The sequence below is a fragment of the Lepisma saccharinum genome, chromosome 14, assembly GCF_977018435.1.
Source record: "Lepisma saccharinum chromosome 14, izLepSacc3.1, whole genome shotgun sequence".
NCBI lineage: Eukaryota > Metazoa > Arthropoda > Insecta > Zygentoma > Lepismatidae > Lepisma > Lepisma saccharinum.
This window is the reverse complement of record NC_139242.1, coordinates 79478266-79498534: the sequence shown is the minus strand read 5'-3', so window position 1 is coordinate 79498534 and position 20269 is coordinate 79478266.

Genomic DNA, 20269 nt, shown 5'->3' with positions numbered 1-20269 from the left:
CCCACTGTACAATCATCTAGTGCACAGACCTCTCTTTCCCATCTCGCCACGGGGAAAGATCGAAGGGGGGGGGGGAAGTAGTTTAGGGTCCTCGGCTCTGGCTGGAAATGAAAACTGTTCCTCGTGCCCTTAACAACAAAACCAGTAGCAAAACATGCTGAAATTGAATACATGTAGGTTTGACCGGACCCTTTGAACTTGGAGACATTCACAAGAAGAAGGAATAGCAGCTGAATTAATTCTGAAACTCACATAAAATCAGCATTTTAATATTCTCCGTAAATTGAACGGTCCTCTTGTGATATCGTCTCATAGGTTGCGTTGGATGGTCTTGTCTGTGCAAATTTCATCTTGAAGAATATCATCCGCATAACGCCCTAAGTGCCAGAAAAGGGGAAAAATCGGACCAGAGGGGCATTTCGTTCACGGTGCGGAGAGTACGGTGGTGATCATTCCTCCAACTGTACTAAATAACTATCATTTATGACGATATGTCGTGGATGGAACTGTTACGAATAAAACTCAAAGAACAATTCATATTTCTTTTCTTGTAACGTACAGTGAAGTTAATAATTAACTTTTGAGTTAGTCTGGCACCGACCTGGTGGAGCAAAGCTCATTTTGCGTTTCTTGGTTTTAGATACTTACATATTTCACTTTGGAATAATCTCTAGTGTCTTGTGAACGAAGAGTAATTATATTTTTGAAAAGCTGTAGACGGCTGAGCCAATTTTTATTTGTCAATATTTGAAATCAAGATATTCTTTCTTAAACTACATAGTGGTTCTGATCTCACTTTAAACTGTAGGTCCAGTCCCGATTAGCCTTATTGTACACAAAGTGGACTTAAAACACCAACTCAATCAATCAAATCTTTCTTAAACTAGATGTTTCTCGAGTCAAGAACGGGAAATGCCAAATGGTCGACAACTGGTGATTTGACTCTCCTTGCGCATATTATTTACTTTCGTCCTAGAAATGCATAACTATATTGAGAGATCACATGGCAAGCATGTTCAGAGCTTTTAGTTGTTTATTACAATTGTAACTTCGGTGATGTTTTCCATTGATCTAAATATTATTAATAATAATATATCAGCCAATTATTAACCTAATACTGTTGGTAAAGTTCACATGAGCTGCCACTAATTTCTATCTAATTTGTTCATAATTGAGTATATTAATTATATTTTGAGAATTCTTCAAATGTTATTGACGTTTGTTAGTGGGCAATGGACCAAAGCAAAACAGACAGCAATGCAAATTGGAAGTACCTAATGGAAAATAAACAAGGCGAATTACGATGAAGCCCAACCAATTATTTAGTTACAGCCCAGCTTAATTTTCTCTCGGCACAAAACGTGACGCTGTAGTGATTCCGCAGTTTTCCGTCAGATGTCACAATAGTGTAGCTTGCCTAGCGTTGGTTACTTCCTGCTATCTGGTGAGTAAATTTTAAACTACATGCACATTCTCTTTGCTCCCAAGGACTTTTTGTTGCCCAAGTGAAACTACAATGTTTGCCTTTGTGAAATGTCATGAACCTAATGAAAGTATCATTTTAGTTGCAAACCATTTCTTAAAATATTGAAATTACTAAATTATCGAAGCATGTATTGTGATTCTCAGTATTTATTATGTAAGGGTGATCCATAAAGAACGCCGGATTTGAAAAGGACGCCATATTTTTTTTGTTTGGTTGGCAGCATTGTTGGTGCGATTGTTGTTATCAGTTATCATTGAGGTTTTGTGTTGAGAAGCGTTTCAGTTGTTCTACTGTTTGTGTGTGTTGCTAAAAGCCATGGAAAGGTACAGTAAGGAACAGCGAGTTTTGACACTACAAGAATGGTGAAAGTTTCGCGGTGACTGTTCGGAAACTCCGTACGATACTTGGCCATCTTCATGCACCGAACGAATTAATGTTCGTAGGTTGATCAAGAAATATGAAGAAACTGGATCAACAGAAGAGATCAAAAGCCTTGGACGCCCTCGAAGCCGGAGTGAAGCAAACGTTGCTGTTGTGCGTGATTCTGTTGCTGTGAGTCCTGCAAAATCGTATCGCCGTCGTGCTCAAGAACTGCATATGGCGCCACCAACAATGCAAAGAATCTTGACGAAAGATCTGCACTTGCACGCGTACAAAGTGCAGTTAACGCAGGAACTGAAACCAGTGGATCATGGAAAACGACGGCAATTTGTTGACTGGATCCTTGAAAGGGAACGAGAGAACAAGGGTTTCGCAAAGCGCATCATTTTCAGCGATGAAACTCATTTTCATTTAAACGGGTTCGTAAACAAGCAGAATTGCCGAATATGGGGATCTGAGAACCCAAGAGTGATTCAGGAAAAGGAAATGCATCCTCAGAGAGTTACGGTTTGGTGTGGCATTTGGAGTGGGGGTTTGGTCGGTCCTTACTTTTTTGAAGACGAAGAAGGAAAAATGCTCAGACAGTGAATGGAATTCGTTACCGTGCAATGATAACTGATTTTCTTTGGCCTCGTTTGGATCAAATGAACATCGAAAATGTATGGTTCCAACAAGACGGCGCAACTTGCCACACTTCAGAAGAAACAATCGATCTGCTGCGTGAGAAGTTCCCGGACAGAATAATCTCGTTGCGAGGAGACCAAACCTTCCCACCTCGCTCTTGTGACTTGACACCATGTGACTTTTACTTGTGGGGGTATACCAAGTCACAAGTTTACCAGAACAAACCCCGAAATTTGTTGGAACTTAAGCAAGAAATTCGACGTGTCCTCAACACACTTAATGGGGAAATGTGTGATCGGCTCACGGTGAATTTCATGGACCGAGTGATTGCGTGTAGGGCTAGTAGGGGGGGAGGGTCATATGCCTGTTATTGTTTTCCATGTTTAAACCTTAATATCTCCTGAAGAGAATGGTATGTGCTTTGTGCTTTTTTTCCAAAAATAAATTTCATTTATAGCAACTTCAAATCCGGCGTTCTTTATGGATCACCCTTAGAACTCTTGTGTGCCGATCCAATGAATAAAAGTGTCAAGGCTGCTAGTATCATAAAAAAATAGCTGCTTCTAGAAATAAAATCCTGTATATAACGCAATAATACACACACACACACACACACATATTACAAACATGAACGTGTCAAGGTGAAGAGTTACTCCAAACCAACACACGACTAGAAACTTAACAGGTTCCCTTGATTAGAGAAAAGTAGCAAGTCAAAAGCAATAACCTCCTTCGTCGGCCGTTACTCTCTGAAGCATTCAAAGAATGCTAAGTCAGTATCAAATCTATCTTCCTGGTTGATTGAAAGGAAGTTGCTGATCAACGGGGATTAGGGAGCAATAACCAGGTGGAGTAAGAAAGGATAAGTGAGAGTGTAACGGGCGACTTGGGGTCTTTTGCTTTGGATCGAGGAACGAAAAACATCGGGGAGTTTGAGCGAGCCTGCATAGCCCAATTCTAAGAGTCTTCTCCGAGGAACTATTCATCATCGAATAGACAGGTAACATCCTTCTCTAACCATGTTGATCTAAACTAGAAGATATAAACCCAAATTCTTAGTGTTGTGCCATTTCATGTGTTAAAAGTAACCTCTCGCCCATTACCATCAAGTTATCTGCCAAGGGCGAGTGCTCACCAGCTGAGGATGAATGAATGACAAAGCTACATCACCCAAGCATAATGGTTCAGATTCTTGGTTTGATCCCACGAACCTCACAGTTCGTTACGAAATACTGGTAGAGTTTTGGAGTTTTCTGTAGTCTATAGTTGTAGCGCAATTTTGATTAGATGCTAACGATCGGTATGCAATTTCCTAATTTGCAACGAATTTTAATTGATTGATTGATTGATTGATTTAGTGTATTTTTACTTCGCGTTTTGTGCCTCTTGGCTAATTTGCGAAGATGGGGATGAGTGATGAAATGATGAAATTGATGAATGGACATTCACAAACAACCAAGCCCGACCGGGATTCGAACCCGGGACCCTTGGCGTCGCAGCGCGATGTGCTAACTACTCGGCCACAGGGTCGGGCACAACGAATTTAATTAACTTAGTATATCCTAACATGTACAACCTCAGGATGACGCCTTAATGCACGAATTACCTACATAAATTTTAAACGGATTAATCTGCCAGCTAAGATATATTATATACTAAGTTGAAAATCTTAATTTTTAATACACCTTGACATTTTTTAAGGAATGTTCAGCTATCCGATTTTTCGTGGGCACGGTGACCCTGCCCCCTTCAATTTATCACACTCCCAAACCGACGCTAAGGCTATCAAACGTAGAACCTACCAAATTCGCTAGGTTGATTTCCACCCCGGGGTATATGGGTAATACAAGGGCTGCTGCCTTAGTTTATAATCCAATTGAATTGTTGATGCTTTTCAATCACACCATCAATTCACCGTAGTAAATAAGGATAACAATGGAGGAAGCCGAGAAAATGAAGACACTTTACTTGGCTGTTACATGTAAATATCTGCTAAGAAAACGGATTGGTACTTTGTAATTAGAGCATAGAAAAAGTCCTCTGATTTTCTGTACCACAAGCGAGATACCGTTATTGAACAACTTTTCCCCTCAATTGGATTTTGTCCTTCAAAAGCCGCTGGCAACGTGAATGATGGCCTACTTCATAATTATTATTCAGCGAATACACATTCGCCTGGTAATAATGTCTTGACCTGCTCCTTAAACAGAGGGTCATCTGGTATGCATGTCGGTCGGAAACCACCCACGCCTTCAGACCTTGAATGAGAATCCGTATGAATTTTCAGCCAAGATTCAAATTCGGATATGAATTTCCATCGCGTGAATTTTTGACCGACACTGAAAAAACAAGCAATTTTCCCCATGAAGGACTTAACTCGAACGTGGCATCAGGAGGTTTTATTTTTCCTTCTGTGTTCTGTGATGCTGAATAAGGCATGAGGGGGGGACGTAACAATTGATGCTAAACAATGCGATTCGTGTAACCTTGAACTTGGAAGAAAAGACAAAATTTATTTATTTTTCCATGTGCGTTTGCGGTCGCCATGTGGAAAAATTTAAGCGTGCTCGTATTGCATGTATGCAAATGTTGAGAGTTCACATGTGTCGTGCAGTCCAATGGATTTGATAAGAATCCGAAGTGAAGATCAGACTGAAAGGATTTCTAAGATATCCCTATAAATGTTTCAATTTTCACATTTATATGTAATAATGTTCAACTCATTATGTATAAACAACGAGACACCATATAACGATTTCTATAATTACAAGAGTGCTTCAAAAAGTAACAGAAAATTAAATACTTTGAGATATACAAATCAATTACAGATACAAATTATATTGAACTTGAATTGAATTGAAATGTATTTATTTAAGTGTTGTGAACAGATTTACACCTATATACAACACCGTCTATTTAACATGCATGCATAAAACTATTTTACAGAGTTAGGTTAGCTACATAAAATAGGCTTATATTAATACACATTCAAGACATAAGTCAGAAATTTTAAAAAATGTTAAATAAAAGTTAAAACATAATTGTTCTTAAAATAGCCTACATTATTGCCGAATTTCATTTCTATACACTGGGACATTTAACTCAACTAGCTTTATCAATTTGTACAGCCACCAACAGTTAGATATCAAGACTGTACTTGTTATTGCATTATGATGTCTTCTGGTGTTATAATCAAGCACTTTCACACATAATTTTTCCAGATTTGTTTTACTATTACACCTGCTAAGATATTTTCTAAGAACTGATGACACAATATATTTCTTCTACATTCAATATTACATAAAAGGTTTTTTTTTTACTTAGCTTACTGTATTCATAATAGACATGGCACATTTTAAAATGATTATACATAAATCCACAAAGTGTGCGTTGAACATTTGCAATTAGCAATGCATTACTTTTGAAATTTAATGGATGCCATATTTGACAAGCATATTCTAAAGATGGCCTAACCATAATGGTATACATGAAGATGAAAAGTTCCAAATTGCTTTCCATTCTCGTATCAGATTTCCCCACAATTGATCTTGCTTTTTTAACAATCATGTGGCTTAAATGTAAGCTTTGTATCGTATATAACACCTAGGCCTTTGATATTGTCTAAATCCTGTATTGATACATTATTAGCCTTGCAATTATAGTCTATATATTGCGATTTCCTGGTATACTTATCACAATTAGTTTTATTTACAAGGTAACCAAAAAGGTTCTTGCCGTTTTTGACGTCCCATTAATCATGCGCTCACAGAGAAGAAACGAAATGACGCACGTACCTGCCAAGCGATCGGGAGTTAGTCTGACCATCGACTGTCAGTAATACAGGCACGTTGCGCACACACAGCAGTCATAGCTCGTGCATAGTCGAAGAGAAATGGAGGACTTTAAAGTTGGCCTGTCAGCTGCAGCATCAAGTCGCCGCATTTGCCAGGCATTTGGGGAGAATGCCGTGAACGAACGCACTATCAGGCATTGGTTCCAGAAATTCCGGTCGGGCGATGTGAGACTTTCGGATGAACCTCGCAGTGGACGACCACATGTGTTGCATGACGAGGCCCTGAAAGCAGCCATCGAGGAGGACAGTGGTGTAACGTGTGATGAACTTGCAGAAAAGTTCCATATTTCCTCTGAAACAGTCAGACTGCACCTGCATGGGATAGGAAAGTCATACAAGTTAACAAGTGGGTACCCCACAGATTGTCCGCAGCCAACAAGGAACAACAAGTGACAGCCTGTTTGTCTTTGCTCACTCGGCACCTGAACACACCCATATCTGATCGCTTGCTCACTGGTGACGAAAAGTGGGTCCTCTATGACACTCCCAAGCGTACCAGAAATTGGTTGTTGCCACGTGACCCTGTTCCTCACACCTCAAGACCACCTCTGCACCCACGAAAGCTTATGCTCTCTGTATGGTGGAATTGTCGGCAAGTGGTGCATTACGAGCTACTTCCACCTGGTCAGACCATCACTGCTGACCTCTACTCTCAGCAGTTGCAAAGGGTGCACCGTGAATTGCGGCAGAAGGAGCCTGCATTGGTGAATCGCAAGGGTGCGCTGTTCCTGCACGACAATTCCAAGCCACATGTGGCAAAGAGAACCCGGGAGACCCTTCAGCAACTTGGCTGGGAGACAATGTGCCATCTACCATATTCACCGGACCTTGCACCAACAGATTACCACCTGTTCCATTCCCTCGACAACCACCTCCGTGGGAGATCCTTCGCAAATGAGGGAGACCTGGGGAACGCACTCACGGACTTCTTTGCATCCAAGTCCGCCGAGTTCTATCATCAGGGTATTGTGCAGCTGCAGGAACGTTGGCAAAAGGTGTTGGATGCTGATGGAGATTACTTCGAAACCTAAAGGTACGTACAGTCCACTGTATTGTCCACAGTCCACGGCGAGAACGTTTTTGGTTGCCTTGTAAATTTAGTTGCAATTGATTGTTTTGCACCCATTTGTATATGTAATTTAAATTCTTGTGTAACAAATAACAATCATTAATAGAATTTATTTCTTTATGCACCTTGGCATCAACTGCATATAGTAGGAGGTTGCTACTTGAGATATAATGTTCCATATCATTTATGAAGAGCACGGACAATAGTGGTCCTAAAGATGACCCTTACTGTACACCCCCGGTCCATGTTGGCTATTTCTAAAGGAATTGTTAATATGCCACTTTCTATATAATCACTGCCCTTTTCACTACACTTTCCACACCGTCGAACCAAATTATTTATTTCACCAAAGAAAACCATTTATACTTTGAGTCATTAATTCTCTGCTTGTTTGACCTCGTCGTCATTCCCAAACGTCGTCCTCTCAAAGCACTCTTCACCGTTTATGGTATTCAGGACGTGGAACAGCAGGAGCGTATACAGGATGATGTTCGATCTGAAATCTCAGTACCCGAATAATGTCAGGAGTTTCAGCTGGCGTGTGGGGGAATGCATTATCATGCAGGAGAAGAACGCATACTTGAAAACCTTCGTCACACTGGAACGTGCGAATCCGATACTGACATCTATTTCCCTGACCATGAACTTCTATACAGATTGGGCCCGCAGCTTAAAATCAAAAGGAGACCAGAATATATATATATTACTTCTCCTAAGGTCCACAAACTAAGTGGTAGCTTTTCATGGTCGCTCCTCAATTGCTGTAGTGGTCCAGGAATAGGGGATATGCAAACAGCAGCGTTATAGCATCCTTTTTAAGCACTCACTCCTGTATTACAACAACTTGTCTCCTATTCGATGTACTGAAAAAAATTGTAGCTCTGATATTTCATTGCTTACCTACTAAAAAAAATATCCTAGGTATACATTGATTTCCCTTCAAAATTGAATATCAGCCAGTTTTGACCCTAAATTTCAGCCATTTGCATTAGATGTGGTGAAAAAAGATATGGAACATAAAATGTAGCCTGAAATGTACTGAAAACAATGTTTTTTACCCCAGATTTCTATAATTTTTCTTAGCTGAGTTATCATAATTATCGCAACTGTCTGCATAGGCCAAAAATGTTGCAAGTCATGTAACAAAAATGGCCGCCATTTTCAAACGAAGTCTAGTTTTAGAAAAATAATGCCTGTTTTGAACTACCCTTGTACAGGGGTTACAACGACAAACAAGTGAAAAATTTTAAAAATGGTCGAGCGACCAGTGCTGAACCATTTGGTACGGATTGACATTGAAATTTTAGGCAATTTCCAAAAAACTTAAAATTTTCGTTAGAAGGAATAAAAAAAACAAAAATTTTATTTTTTGTAGAGAAAGAGCATGTCTTTGCAATGATTTTCAACATCAAATGTTTTTATTTCCATCATACCCACATGATGAAAATTCAGATTTTCGTAACCTAGTTCTCCCAGCACACAAAGTAGGCTACAAATCCATTATTAGTCTTTTTATAGGCATTTATAAAATTTTTTGAGTGCCGATGTATTTTTTTCTGAAATCCTCATATTTCATTGAACGTTCTGTAAAATTTCAGAGATCTGATGATTGGTTAAGGAGAAAAGAAATAAAATGTAAGCAAGGGTATCTTGTGTCAAGGGTCTCAAGAGTGACAGACAACACTGATTTTATGACATTTCAAAGTGCTGTAAAATGAAAACCGTTTGAGATAGAGTGAAAAAAAATATTGTGTTTCTTTCAACCATGAAGGAAAGGTGTATACCAAATTTAATCGAAATCAGAGTTGGTGGGTGTCAAAAATCTTAGTTTTTTGCCTTGATTTGATGTGGAATGACCCGCAAATCAATTAATCTAGCCACATCACAGAAAGGGGATGACATGCGTTCAAGGAGAAAAAAAACAAAAGAAAAACAGTTGCGTCAAGTTCACTTATTTGCAGAATGGGTGTTCTCTTCAATGCTATAGAAAAAGAATATAAGCATCGGTTTATTTGCAATGTCATATTTACAATTCAAGAAAACGGTTATGAATACATTGTCTAGGAAAACAGATTGAAATATTTTATGAAACTGTACAGTATTGTTATCCTATGTTCTGCATATGTAATCGTACTACTATAATATGAACTTAGTAAGTTGGTGTAAACCTGTTAAGTTCAATCCATAAGTATATACCAAAATGGATGTATGTGTGTGTGTTTGTTCCAGCCTAACTCTCGAACGCCTGGAGCAATTTCAACCAAACTTGGTACACATATCACTTGCAATCTGGAAAGAAGTACTGTGTGGGTAAAACACCCCTGGCACACCACTAGGGGTGGGAGTGGTAAGGAGTGACATGTAAATATAATAGAAAACGACCCATATTAGTGTGGAATCCATAGTTTTCGGGGTCGCTAACATGAATAGTGACACTACGAATGCAGTTCAACTCCAAGTTCATCACCTATCGGCATGGGGGGGTGAAAAATAAAATGTCAAAAATTACCTACAATAGTGTCGAATCCATAGTTTTCGGAGTCGCTAAGCTATTTGGTGACATTCACGATGACATCTGAGAGAGAGAGAGACTTGCTTTCTCGATCACGATCAACAAGTCACAGGGGCAGTCCATTAAGTAATGCGGAGTGGATTTAAGATCGCCATGTCTCTCCCACGGACAACTTTAACAGAAGATTGGGATAAATGAATACACGGGCAACGCCGGGCAATCAGCTAGTAGTAGATAAATAAATAAATGCTGGTTTATATCGTGATAGGTAATAAATATTTTATTCAGAAAAGATATTTCGATTTCAATTTATACGCCACAAGCCCATTGCACCATCAATACGCATTTCACGTGTCTGGTCTCTTTCCGCTGGACTGTGATAGGCTGGACGGGAAAGGGGAGGATGTTCCCATCTTCATGGGCGACAGCTCCTCGCGAAGACGAATTTCCTCCTCCCTAATTAAATCCGACGCGGAAACAGAATGAAACTGTGTCAGGAATGTGACGTAACGACCATTCATCTTCCCCAGCGAGGGTGCGCTGTGGCTCGGCTGAAGGTCACAGTTTTGTAACGAGCGCTTGCTGTTGCAGACGGTGCATCTGTTGGGAATCAACCAGTCACGTTTCGTGGTTTCACATCTCCCAGCCTCGAGTCGTTTTCGGAAAAGTTTTCGGAAGCAGAAATTTTCCATCTGCAGTGATGCGGTTCGATGGTTTCCAAATAGCTGCCATTATGGATGGGTGGGAATTTTAAGAAGAGTCTGACAAATTTCTCAGGATTCCCCATCTAAGAAAATAAGTACTCCAGAAAGTCTTCCAAAATAAGTTTATATATATATATATATATATATATATATATATATATATACATGTATGTGTATACATTTATATGTATGTATGCATGTATCTACTACATCTATGTAGATATCCGTGGTTGTCCCATAGATATTCGCGGCTGAGCTCTTAGCGTTACCGCAGAGCTTGAGTACCAATCCTGGTTAAAACATGGATATTAAAATCTGTTTATAATGAAAAACTTCGTAATAAAGTACGAAATTGGAAAACAAGACATTCGTATTCGACTCCCGGGGTGAGTGATTGCAAGTGGATTTTTTTGATTCATACACGGAGTAAAGTAATATCTTTATGTGTGGTTCTACTAAGTATATGTGTGAACTCTTATCGCGATATTATATATTTTATATATATATATATATATATATATATATATATATTATACACACAGGGTGAGCCACCTGAAATTACCACCGGGAATATTTCGTGAACAACATTAAATATTGAAAAACTGGTTTCGCAGATATAAAGATATGAGAGGAGCTCCTGAAATTAGTGGACACAATGCGTTTAACTTCGTAAGGAAGTACGCTTTTCAACACAAACTTAAGTTTTTTAAAAAAAATGGAAACCTTATATTATTTTTAGTGTAATTGAAAATTGGGAAATATTCAGGAAAGGAGTTTTTCAATATTTATTTTTGTTCATGAACTATTCCCGGTGGTAATTTTTGGTGACTCACCCTATGTGTGTGTACACACATATATATGTATACATAATGTATTATTTGATTTGTATGCAAATCCTTCATGACCATACTCATTCATATATCTTCATCAGGGTTAGAAAAAAAAACAATTTCGTCAGTTATATAGGCATTTGGGAGTTATCATGAAAGTAGAATTTCGTCAGTTGTAGAGAATATTTGAGAACGCTTGTATAAACTGGAGACGTAATAATAGCCTGTGGCGCAAGAGGACAGAGCCTACCTACAGACTGCAGGCTTCACTCTCACATGCATCAATAGAGATGGGTGATCATCAAACCAGTTACCGGGTGACGTGTGACGAATCCCCAGTCGTTGTTGTAGTTATCAGTGACCTTATTACGCTATTCATTCGTAGCTCCCCAGTTTCCTCACGATGGTGGGTGGCCACCGGTCCCATACACAGGCCGAAATCTCAGGAGAATAGTTGCTACGCTTCCCCAGGAGACTCCAACTATACCGCGTTTGTTACAACCTGTCCCGGTTCCCGCGCTAGCTGATCGCTGGCTTTTCGGTACTGGGGAAAGTCAAAGCCAGGCAGCCAATTAAAATACGCAACGTGGCAACAGCGTCTACGTAAGCGCCTCTCTTCTGGCTTCCATTCGCTCCTCGCTGTGCAGCAGACGATTTTTTCCTCGTTTCTCATTGGCGCCGAAACTGTCGAGCGATCCCTAGCGCGGGAAACGGGACAGGTTCTAAGAAACGCGGTATAGCTCGCGTCCCCTGGCTCGAGCCCAAAGAATGACACCTTACCGCAAGGCCACTGTGCGGGACAAACTGTAGGCGTAGATGAGTTAATTTTGAGTTAATATCTACAATTTAGATAGACTAAATTCTGTTCTAAATTTCTTCCTGTCCATTATTCGTTACCGAATCTCATCCACTAAACACTTACAGAAGCCCATTCTTCTGAAAATTTTAAATATCCGACCACCTCGCGAGAGACATAAACTGGCAGACCATGTATTCGTACATAAGGTAGCTAATGGCAGAGGCGTCTCGTGAACGCACGTGCGGTGCATGCTGCGCATGCATCAATTCTGGGAAAAAGGACAGCTTGCTCTGCGACGACATTCATGAACATTTCTACATTCCAATTTCTTCATATAGAAGCTTATATTACATTTCTTGGATCTGAAGTGAAAGAAAGTAATAATTCTTTTCCCACAATTGACGCATGCGTCATTTCAGATCCAAGAAATGTAATATAAGCTTAGTTGAGCGCTCTCGAGTAAAATACATACTTCTCCTATATGAAGAAATTAGAATGTAGAAATGCTCATGAATCTCGTCGCAGAGCAAGATGTCTTTTTTCCCACAATTCACGCATGCGCAGCATTCACCGCATGCGTTCACGAGACGCCTCTGGCTAATGGCACCATCGGAAGTGACCGCCTTCTGCAGGAAATTCCTTTTCAAGTACCATCTCGCACAGCAAGAAGCACTCAACTTCTCGCTTCTCTGAAGCCAAGATTATGCCTCATACAGTGTTCCTACAAAGCCAGTTCAACTAGTTAACAGGCTGAATAGATATTTTTGAAGGTAGCTTTTAAAAAAATGTTAGACAAAAATGTGTAAGGTTCTTTATCGGATGAAATTTTTGTTTATGTTGTTATTCTTCCACTGTTATACATTCCAATGTAAAATGACTCTGTATTTGGAATTCTTGTTAAATAAATTAATTAATAAAATAAACAACTGTAACTCTGTGATTGCTATGCAAATATTTTCTGAAAGAGGAAATCTGACACAAGACGATTATTTCTGTAGCTTACTTTACAAGTTGGGAAAGTTAAAGTTAATCAATTCCAAGTATACACGCGCAAACCTCCCTTCTCGGGAAAGAGACATTTACAAACACGTGAGTCTACTCCTACGAGGAAAAGATTTCAGTCACACCTTTGTTTTCCTCCTTTCGCAAGAAGAGTAATTGCAGTGCGCTGCATCAAAGTTCAGATTTCAATAAGTAACAAGGTGAAGTCTAGTGATAGTATATAGTACTTACTACGAATTGTACCAGTACGTGGAATTACTTACAAAAGAGCGTACATCGGACCTTGAATCGCTGAAGAAGGCTTGCGACACTCTGCGTGAGGGAGAACGCCATAACTGAAACAAAGATCTGTTCCACGTGCTCGGATGAAATTTCTTGGAGTCCTTCCCATTTCACTATACAGAGTGATTCAAAAGTCCCTTAACATCCCTATAAATAGTAAATAAATGTAGGCTGGATGCAAATTGTCATGATAGAAACAGGTTAGGCCTAGTGGAAACCGTATTGGTGTGTTCCAAGAGGACATACGCCATATTGTTACCCGCCATATTGAACACAACTCAACATTTTTTTTAAAATGGCATCCATTGGGTTTCTCTGGATAGCTCTTGCTCGTTCATTTCTAATTCAACTGCGATTTGCCATAACAAACATATTGCGGGTCGAGTTGGGATAGTGGCTACCGTGAGGCTCAAGACGATGAGAAGAATTATGCAAATGGAAAACACCGTTACCGAGGCTCGAACAAAGAGCCTTCGTTGTTCTGATAGATTGGAAATAGAAATATGAACGCAGCATTTCCTATTAACGTACTTGAATTATTCTAAGAGTTTTAACTTTCAATAAATAATATCCTTTTAGTATGTGATAAAAGGTAAAAAAGATAAAGTTCTTCTAACGCTCCCGCCGTTTTTAATATATGAGCGTATACTTTTAAAACAGATTTCTGGTTACATTTTAAAATGTGCTTCACTTAAATGACTAAAAATTAACAAAAGCTTGGCAAAATGTTGTACCAAGTGCGCTTTGTAAACTGTACAGTTAAATGTTCAACGAGTAACACACAGGCTATGTTCATGAGAAGACAGGGTGAGGCCAAGTTACACAGTCAACAGCTTTGAGTGCTTAAATTGCAGGGCATCTTCATTTAGCAACATGTCTCAACAACCTTCAACAATCTAAGTGCATTTGTGATTCAGTTAGTAGTAGCTACCAGTGAATTAGTAATAATTTTAAACAAAATATTTGAACTTTTAAGTATTTATTGGTACATGAAGACTGTTTACCAATAAAGCAATTGAATAATTAATTGTTCCGAAATTGCTTTTCTTCTCAATATCTTCTCTATCCCTGCTTGAATTACTATCGCATTAGAGGAATACTCTCTGCCATCTAGCATGCGGACATGATTGAAACTATTTTTGCAGCCAATTAGTTGAAATTATAGTATTTCAGTTTAGCGATGAAGAATCGTGCTTAGCTGTGTTAAAGGCTTTGCTAAAATCTAAGACATTGAAGATAAAATGATTACTTTTGTGCTAAATGTAATGGATTCTATTTCGATAAAATGGATTAAAATGTATACTTTGTTTATTTAACAAACGCTCTCTTCGGTTTTTTTTTTAATCCGTTAAATATCATATTTTGCCTGAAATGTAAAAATAAGAGGGTCCAGTAAACAAAAAAAAAATACATTTGCTCAGGACTTAGATTGAATGAAATATGCCTATTTTGACTCCTTATTCTAAACAACAGTCACACACATGGAATGATGTTAAAGTACAGCAATGGCTACTAAAAATGAGAAACCACCCCTTCCCCTTACGGTCATATTCTATTGCTTAGAAATTTCCTGACCAAGTCACTGGTAGTAAGTAATATGTGAGTATGTGTGTGTGTGTGTGTGTGTGTGTGTGTGTGTGTGTGTGTGTGTGTGTGTGTGTGTGTGTGTATATATATACACACATTATGTGGAAGAAAGTCATTGGACACCTCGGTTTCAACTCTGAAACGAACTCATCATGGAATAGAGTATAGGCTATATACGACAGCAGGAGGCTTCTCAGATCACTCGCTGATAAAAGGACGGACAGGAAAGAGCTCAGAGGGATCGTAGTAGGCTACCCCATAGGAGGTATGAGCATACGTAGCATAGTTGATGCCCGACAGGTCCCTAAATCAACTGTAGCCTTTGTCATCAAGAAGTGGAAGGAAAAGGGACACTGTAGCAATGCACCACGAAATTGGACGACCCGGACAGGAGTGTGCTGAAGACGGAGATTCGGAAAAACAACAGGAAACTCACCCAGCACCAGTTGACCACAAAGTGATGGAATTGGTAGATCTTTGTGAAATTTCTACGTTATTTGTTTTAACAGTTAATACAGAAAAGGGATAAGCATACGAATTCATATCCTGAGGCGAAACTGTCACAAAGATGGGAAATATCTTATCTAGAATGCTCTTGCCTTGTGCTTATCAGTTAAAGTCATTACCTTGTAGCCAACAAGCACAGGATTCGATATCCTTTAGCCACTATTTTTTTTGTTATTTGGTTTATTTTACTTCGCTTTTCTGCCACTTTTGGCTAATCCGAATATGGATATGACTGATGATATGATGAAATTGATGAATGGACACTCACAAACATCAATTCCCAAGCCGGGATTCGAACCCGGGATCCCTGGCGTCGTAGCGCGATGTGCTAACTCCTATATCGACTTATTTAAGCGTCTAGAGGAATTTGTCCGCATTAATGGGTTTGCGCTAAGTTTTCTTTTATTCTTTTACTATCTGGAAAAAGTATGATCAAAAATATTTTGTTCGCTGTAAAATGTAGTGCTATCAATAGATTTTACATTTTTTAATCATTCCTTTTGGAAGAGACACATGCCCTGTGCCCCTCCCGCTGGATCCGCAAAATATATATATATACATAACGAAAGTATACTGTAAAATCAATACGCTGGCATATGAGCGACTATTACAGATGTTTGAAATTTTAAAAGGTAATATTTTAAACATATTAAATGGTAATTGTACTTACAGAAAAAGGGGTTTCTGATTAGAGATGTTGATGGTGTCGAAAGCTGATCACGAAACCATTTTTATGTGTAACTGCTGCAGTTATGAATAGGAATATGAACCGAATTAGCCCACTTTTTTTCAGAAAAATTAAGTTCGAAGTGACTAGTTCTGTTCGCCATAAACGCCTTCCGGTGCGACCCTGCTCATATCCACCCAATTGCATTAAAATATTTCAGAATCTTAGGATCTCGTCGCAAGTCGCTCCATTTGAGATTTTAATGCTGCTTCTCTGCATGATTGACATTTCCGTTTGTTTATTTCGCAAAACAAAAGGACGAGACAGCCAGGTATTGCCATTCAAAACCTGCTCTCTGCAGACATAACACAGAAGTGTACGAGGTGAACCCAGACGTGGCATGTTACGTTCATGCAAAATAAGTTAAAATCTCAAAAATACTATGTAATGAGTGCATGGGCATATTTAAGAGGAGGGGGTTCAACGAGTCCAAACGTCCCCCCCCCCCCTTTTTGGTTCAGTAAAATTACAAAATTGCCTGTTCTATCCGCTATGCGCAGAAACTTGTTCGTAAAAATTTCTTCGGACATATTTTGTTCTCATAAATTATAAGCGTATACAACGGGATACGGATTAGGGATGGCCAAACGGATCCGGATCCGAAAGTTCCAGATCGGGATCCGGATCCGGGTCCGAAAGTTCCGGATCCGAAAATCCGGATCCGAGAGTTTCGTATCTCAATCCATTATAATATTACCATACCTTAAAAGGTATTATCATCTTAGATTACAAAGGAATTTTTCATTAGTTAGTCCTACAAGATTTTTTTTCAAGTGTTCCTAAAATACTTTGCTACGCATCGGCTAACACACTCGTGCACAAAAATAATCTTACTTGTTTAACATAAAATGTCAGAGCTGATTTTGTAAATTCCATTGAAACGAATATGTATTCATTCGAATGTATTGGAAATGGAAACACACATAAATGTCAGACATTCCATTCCAGGATGAAACCTTTAACACATTTAACAAGATAGAAATGTTATACAAAAATTATACAATTGTTCTACAGTTACAGTTTTAAAAATTAAAATAAAACATTATAATTTATTTATTTATTCCTTGTTTATATATGCAGTGTTATATAATTACAAAGTGTAAGACTAAGTAACTGCATTAATTACAAATCGCGCACGCTCGCACACACACTATATATATACATATACACTATATATGTATATTAGCAGGTAACAATATGTTATAAACACATTCTTACTTTCCAAAGAAGCACTCATGTGGGATGGCCAAACGGATCCGGATCCGAAAGTTATGGATCCGGATCGTGATCCGAAAAATTTTAGGATCCGGACCATAAGGATCCGGACCCAACCGGATCCGGATCTGGCCATCCCTAATACGGATGGGAATGAAATTGATTACACACACCAGATGGGACTGCAAAGTAAATGTCTGCAATTTCCTAATAATTTCGGAATTTCCCCGGAAAATACTCAGAAAATTTCTGGCATTTCACAAATTCTATACTGCCACATGTAATTTCTACCCGAAGCAGCTGCTTATGAAATTATAGCGCAAACATTATAATTTCATTAGAAGTTTCCGATATAGTTTGTTACCATTCAAGATTTAAGTATTCCTCAGTTTCTAATTTTTTGATCATTTGAAATTTTCCAACTGTTTTGTAATCCTGAAAGTCGATAAACCATTTTCCAAACTCTAGATCGGAAAGGGAAACTTGTCTCTTTTGGAGATTGCAACTGCATCTGGGTTAGCTTCAGCTATTAGTACTTCTACTCTCTCTGGGTTGAGTGGGTGTGAAGATTTAGAGACAAAAATAGTTGGTGAAAATATGATGGTGCTGATGTAATGGGTGGAAGAATTAAGCGGGTGAGATAGATTGATAATTTCAGAGAAGTGTCAAAAAGCAATTTTTGTACATTGTTCAGCACATATTTTAACCCTGGCTATTTCCCATTTCTGTGGAATTTCTGCGATATTGAGACTGTCAAATCAGTTATGATTTTTTCTCTCGAGTCTTCTCAAATGAGCATCTCCCCGTGGTTAGCACATAGTGGGTCCCAGGTTCGAAACCCGGAATGGACATGGACGTTTGTGGGTGTCCATTCATCAATTTCATCATGTCATAATTCATCCCGATCTTCGGAAATTAGCCAAAAGTGGCACAAAAGGCGAAGTAAAATAATGCAAATAAATCAATCAATTTTCTGAAAGTAATTTGGTTTTAAGAAATACAGTGCAAGATAGCTGGGAAGTTCTGTAACGTTCTGAAGTTGTTTGACATAATATGGACAGAAAGGTATCAATACTCAGTAGGGTGATTTGTGAAATCGTATACACTAATAGTAGAAACTTTACTGTTGTCAATTTTTTGGACCATTTTGTTGTAAAAATGAACATAAGTTTATCTGAACACAGTCAACACATTGAAAAATGGCAACAACTTATTCCAGTATGAAATGCCTATTCCCCATTCATTGGAACAGTGTGTCAAAATGTTGGATGGCCTGGTTGATATTTTTTACATTTTCAAATCTGAATGAAAAATGTGGCAAACAGTGATTGAAAAGACATGTTCAGGGTCTGCATTGTAGGCAGTAGAAAATTGTGACAAGTTCTTATACTCAAATACGCACAAATTGTTGGTGATCTTGGCAACACTGACAATTTCATCTTCCACACCCGAGAGGATATGTTTAACATTAAGGAGGTTGAAATAATGTCCTCGCAATTCAATGGGAGATCCTCGACTAATGGACCCCGCACTGTTAAGTGTGCATACATACGAATATTAAAATAACACCGATGATGTTATTTTCAATTTTGTAGCAAGGAGGAAAATGTCAATTCTAATATTGTAATTATTTTTTAAAGAGAAGCTGGGATTAGCTTTTCAAAAGCATTTTCTGCTCATTTTATGTAGAGAAGTTAGATTTTCGAAGATAGACTTATTTTAATAAATGTGTGACCTTTCATGTGGTGGCAGAGAGGATTTTGCTAGCCAGATCATACTTAGGGACGCTATACGTCCCGGACAATCCCGAAATGGTATAATTTGTCCCGGTGTTCCGAATAGGTTTTTCGGGATGCATAAATGTCCTGGAATCAGGTGGGATTAAGACAATACTTTCTGAATTTTTTTTTATATTTAAACGCGTGGACGTAATTTTAAAATGCTCATTTTACAAAACAATCTAACTCTACATTGAACCACTCCCTCTCCATAATAGAAGAGTTAACGAGATACAGACGGTACTGCAAACATCTTTGAATTCACGCCGCCGTCTGCTAGCAGTGCTGAATTTCAGTTACGATTCTCTTCCATTGTATAGTAACCTGCTCACTATATGGAGTCAGTGCTTAGGTGCCTATCTGTTCAGTCCGCAGTTTTCAAAGAAAGTTCCCACACAATTTGTGATGTATAGGACAATTATGTTGTAAATACATACAACTTTATGGGGTCCACCCCCCTCCCTCTCCGCTCCCTAACAAGCTACCCGTCAGTAGTGTCCCGGATTTTCACTTATAAAATATAGGAACCCTAATTGAACCAAAAGTTGAACCCCCCACCCTTACGTGAGCTATATATACGCCCATGAATGAGCAAATACTTCTTACTGTACTTTCGTTATATACAGGGTGGCTCAATAAGTCACTTAACACCCCCAGTACAAGGCCACTGCGGCATGGAATTTGAAATTGGCGATAACCAATCGTTATCTGGCCAAGGGGGAACCACATTGACGCCACTCACACGGTCGGCGTCCATCTTGATGTCCGCCATCTTGAATTCAACTTCAGAATTTTAAATGGGAAGGGGGTCGTGCGACATATCAAAATGGGCTAGAATTTCACGAGAAATGCAATGGTGAAGGTTTTTCGACGTATCTTTAACCAGTAAAAAGATGTGTCGAAACCTCCAAAC